Raw genomic sequence first — 5,073 nt, 5'->3', positions numbered from 1 at the left:
ACAGCAGACAGAGAGGAGAGGAGAGGAGAGGAGAGGAGAGGAGAGGAGAGGAGGAAGGGGCGGGTGAAGCCGGGGTAATGGTGGGCAGTAAAGGGAGGGGGTGGGGGGGGTGTGGAACTGAAATAAACAGATAAAATAAAACTGAGTGAGCGTGGCTCAGTAGGGCTCAGTGTGGCGGTGCAGTGCGCTGTGTTGGGGCTGGGGGTGGGGGTGGCGTGGGTGGTGGCGGGTGGCCGTGCTGACACGCGTTAGTGTCTGGTTAACATGGTTTAGCAGCGCTATCGGGCCCATCGCTCTCCGGCCTGCTGCCGCCTGCTGCCGCCCGTGCCGGCGCTAATCCAATTCAGGCCCCCGAGTCCAGAGCGCGCTGCAAACACGGGGACAGCCTCCAATCCAATTTGGGTACAAGATGACCACGCCACGCACAGCACAGCGCAGCGCAGGTGAGGGGGACGTGTGAGAGAGTGAGTGTGTGAGGTGTGTGACTGTGATGCCCGTGTGTGGTGTGTGTGTGTGGTGTGTGTGTGTGTGTGATGTGTGTTGTGTGTGAGTGTGTGTGTGGAGGGGGGGGGGGGGGGGGGGGGGTTGGTTTAGGGGTGCCGTCAATGTTTTTTGAATGTGTTGGGGATTTGAAGTGTATCGCTTCAGGGTAGTGATTGAGCAACACCCAAGGGGGATGGAAATGCTCCTGCTTGTCATACAAACATCTACACAGCAATACTGAGATATAGCCCCCTACCCCTCTCTTGTTTTATGTCCTATAAACACACTAACTGTCACACACACACACACACACACACAGTACCCCCTCTTGCACGGCTGACCGTTTGAACCGTGACGGTGAGCTGCGGTTCACAAGTAACAGCGCGGGCTGCCAGGCAAGCGGACATAGCCACTGGGGGGCTTCTGGTGAGCGATGGGATTCCCTCTGATCACGTTAGCGCCCTGTTCCGCTTCAACTGCGCAGGACAAGAGCACCCTGGGTGCTGTCCAGAAACAGGAACTAAACACTGATGTATGTTAACGCGTGGTCCATTGTTGATGCTATATGCTGAAGGCTGAACTCAGTTATGCGATCTGGATGAATCTGGAATCTAAGGCCTTGAATCCGGTATTATACCAATGTTCCTCTGTGAAGAGACATAAGCATGGATGCTTATACAGTGTAATGTGATAGAAACCATATGGAGTAGGTGACACAATTCTCATGTATGTAAAGTGCAATGTGGCATGGCTGTCGTCCAGTGCCGTATGGAGATGGTGTGAGTGCAGTGCAGTGCGACACCCTGGTCAGCTTCACCACAGTCAAGAGGACAGGAGCGGCATGCGTGCTGTCCAGAGACAGGACAGGACCCTGCACATGTCCCACCATCCCCTGCTCTCTGGCAACAAGGCGAAGAGCAACACAGCAACACAAAGTGCTGTTGTCGAGATGGCTAGTCAGACACAAGGCTTCATACAGATTACATCACATACATTACCACACGCACACACACTTCAGCACTCCCCTTTCTTTGATATCTTCATATCCTCACAACAGACACTAAACCATCACACACAGGACACACAAATACACACCACTCAATCATCACTAATGAGCACTTTGAGGGTGGCATCTCTATCAGATGGGGGAGGGGGGGGTTCCTGGGATTTTTGTGTCTGGAGTCGTCCGTAATGAGGGGTGGCAGCCGCTTGTGTACCAGCAGGATGCAGACAGGCTGCATCGCACTTCTCCTTATTACTCCTTTTCCCTCCTCTCCTCTCTTTTCTCCTCTCCCCCCCCCTCCTCTCCACACCTTTCTTCCTCCTCTCCTCTCTTCCTCACAAAACCACTCCTTGATAAACACCAGGGGGCCTCCCCTCCCTCCATCTCTCTCTGTCACCCTCTTCCTCTCCTTTCCCCTCCTCCATCTCCATCTTTCTCTTTATCCTTCAATTCTGCGTGCAGAACAATGGCTCGGAAATTAAAGCTCACAGCTAACAATCTGTCTGCTTATTACAGGTAATTAGAGCCCCGCGCGCCTGCTAGACACCACAGCATCCGAGCGACGCATCGCCCCCAACAACCCCCCCCCCCCCATCCCCCCCCCCCCCCCCCCCCCCCCCCCACCTCCCTCATTCTGACGGCACAGACAAAATCAGACGGAAAGGCGAGGGAGAAGAGATAACAGAAGCCATAAAACAAAGACAAATGAAAAAGGCGAGAGACAGAGAGAAGAGAAGAAAAACAAGGGATGAGGGCATGACAGCAATGAGAGGAGGAGGAGGAGGAGGAGGACGAGGGGGCTAATAAATAATGAGAGGGGGACAGAGAGAAGAGAGAGAGATGTAGTGGGAATAACTAATGTTTTACAACCCCTGGGGGGGTGGGTGGGGGGTGGGGGTGGTCTGTATTTTGTGTGTGTTGTGCTGTGTGAGGTTTGTAATCCAATTACAAACCCCACCACCATCCTGAACTTCACTCTGAGGGTCAGTCGCCCTGAGTCCTCCACACACAGACAGACACACACACACACACACACACACACACACACACACACACACACACACACACACATCTCTTTGCTTCTATTCTCTATTTGTCGCTTCAATATTACATTCCAGTCTGCGTTCATTAAGAAGTGCTCTGGGTGGCTTTGCACCTCATCGCCTGTGCCCCCTCTGCTGACAGATTGAGAGTGTGTTTGTGTGTGTGTGTGTGTGTGTGTGTGTGTGTGTGTGTGTGTGTGTGTGTGTGTGTGTGTGTGTGTGAGGACTGAGACGTAAAATGGGAACAGCACTAATGATGCCCCATCCTTCATTCTACCCTCCCTCCACCACTAGACAGGAAAAAAAAGAGCGATACGAGAAAAGTGGGGAAGAAAGGAGAAATAAATAAATAAATGAAACGACAACGGTATCGGCATAGCCCCCCAGCCAAGGTGATTATGGGTAATTTGGGCCGGTTATTAGGTTTGCGCTGAGCGGAGGAAGAGGAAAACATACCAACGCAGACAGAGCACAGGAGCTGGGGCACCAGCTACCGCTCAGAGCTAAGGTGACGCGACTAAGAGTGAGAGGCAGAGGAGGAGGAGGAGGAGGAGGAGAGGACAACAACAACTGCTTCTGGAGGGAAGAACAGAGAAAGAGAGAGAGAGAGAAGAGAAGAGAGAGAGAGAAGAGGAAGAGAGAGAGAGAGGAAAGAGAGAGAGGAGAGAGAGACAGAAGAGAGAGAATGAGCAAGAGAGAGTCAGAGAGAGAGAGAGAGAAAGAGAGAGAGAGAGTCAGAAAGAGTGAGAGAGCGAGTGTGTGCAATCTTCACCTCTAGGGGAAAGTGAGTGGTAAGACAGTGAGTGATGTGTGCCTACGCATAATGGGGAGATGAGGAGGCAAGGACACACACACACACACACACACACACACACACACACTGAGAGAGATCAGACAGACAGCCAGGCTAAACACACCACCAACCATCCTCCCATCAGGGAAAATAAAGGAGTGTGACCTTCTCCCTCGGAGCCCTTTTCTCAGAGAGAAAAGACAAAACAGGTGTGCTGCCAGAGAGGAGGAAAAAAAAAAAAGAAAAAAACACACACGACGACAACACTGAGACATGGCAGTCGAGTAAGAGCGACGTGGACGACAATGGCCACCAGGGCGTTCATGTCTGCCGGCGCGGTGAGGCCCCATGCGCGGTGCGGGTGTGGTGCGTCGGGCCAACAAAAGGCTCTCTCGGCGTGGGCCGAGGAGCTGCCTCTGCCTGCTGCGCGTCCAGGATAATGGCCCATAATGGAGGGAGACCGCGCGGGTCATGTCGCCATTGTAGGCCCACTTCACCCCTCCCCCCCCCCCCCCCCCCTCGCCCCCAACTCGGCACCATGGGTAAAAAAAAAAAAAAGCCAGGGGGCTGAGGATCACGCGAGAGCCAGGTGAGGGAGAGTGAGAGAGAGAGAGAGGAGGGAGGGAGGGAGGGAGAGAGAGAGAGAGAGAGAGAGAGAGAGAGAGAGAGAGAGAGCACAAAGAAAGGATACAGATAAAGAGGAAAACTGTAGAGAAAGACGGAGTGAAAAGGAGATGGGTAGGGAGTAAAGAATGAAGAGAAAGAGGCTGAACGGGCAGCAACAGTAACACAAGCAGAGTAAAAGAAAGCGAGAGAATGACACCCACAGGGAGAGCTAGCGAGCAAGTGACTCAAGAGGAGTCAAGAGGTGGACGGTCTAGCTGACTGGACAGTGGGGGGGGTGAAAGGCTAAAGGCAGGACCACAGGGGTAGCGACAGACACAGAGTGAAAGCCATCGTGAATGAGGGAGGAAGAGATACAGCATAACCCACAGAGAGCGAGCAGACGAACAGAAGCAGAGGTGGAAAGAGAGGGGAGGAGAGGAGAGAGTGGATAGAGAGATAGATTGAGAGAGAGAGAGAGAGAAAGAAAGAAAGAAAAAAAGAAAGAGAGAGAGAGAGAGAGAGAGAGAAAGGAAGAGACGTAACAGTGTGATTCTGGGGCAAAACAGAGAGAAAGAGAAACATGGAGAGAAAGAGATATCACACTACCCACAGAGAGCAGCTTTGTAGTTTGCCGTTTCTTTATTTAAAAGAGACCGTGTACCTTAAATAGCATGCTCATTTATAAAAGCCATGTAAATGTGCCAGATTTAGCACAGTGCATGAATGGATGGAGAGATATAGAATATATATATATATATATATAATTATATAAATAAATATATCAATGTCTGATAGAAAGAAGCACTGTGACCAACAGAGAGAACAAGTGAGCTGAGCGGAGAAAAGCCAGGGTGGATGGACAGGCGGAGGGTGGATGGACAGGCGGAGGGTGGATGGACAGGCGGAGGGTGATGGACAGGCGGAGGGTGGATGGGTGGAGGGCTGACAGTGGGACTCTGGGGCAGAGTCTGGAGGAGATCGATAGCAGCTGAAAGGCCTCCGGCTGACCTCGGCACGGGGGTTGCCGGACAGAGAGAAGGAGGTCAAGGACAGACCAGGAGGACAAGACACACAGATTCACAAGGACCTCAGCTCTCTGGCCAGTGAAGAGAGCCTGCAGGGGTCCTTTCAGAAGCACTGGACGT

General features: G+C 52.4%; 1 protein-coding gene across 1 annotated transcript in view; it reads right to left on the bottom strand.

Moving 5' to 3' along the window:
- The window catches only part of ralgapa1 (Ral GTPase activating protein catalytic subunit alpha 1), an 80,985-nt gene that overhangs the window by 27,054 nt on the left and 48,858 nt on the right, over positions 1-5,073 (bottom strand).

This window comes from Alosa sapidissima, chromosome 19 (assembly GCF_018492685.1).
Source record: "Alosa sapidissima isolate fAloSap1 chromosome 19, fAloSap1.pri, whole genome shotgun sequence".
NCBI classification, from domain to species: Eukaryota; Metazoa; Chordata; class Actinopteri; order Clupeiformes; family Clupeidae; genus Alosa; species Alosa sapidissima.
The sequence above is the reverse complement of the archived record's forward strand: the minus strand, read 5'-3'. Positions and strand labels throughout refer to the sequence as shown.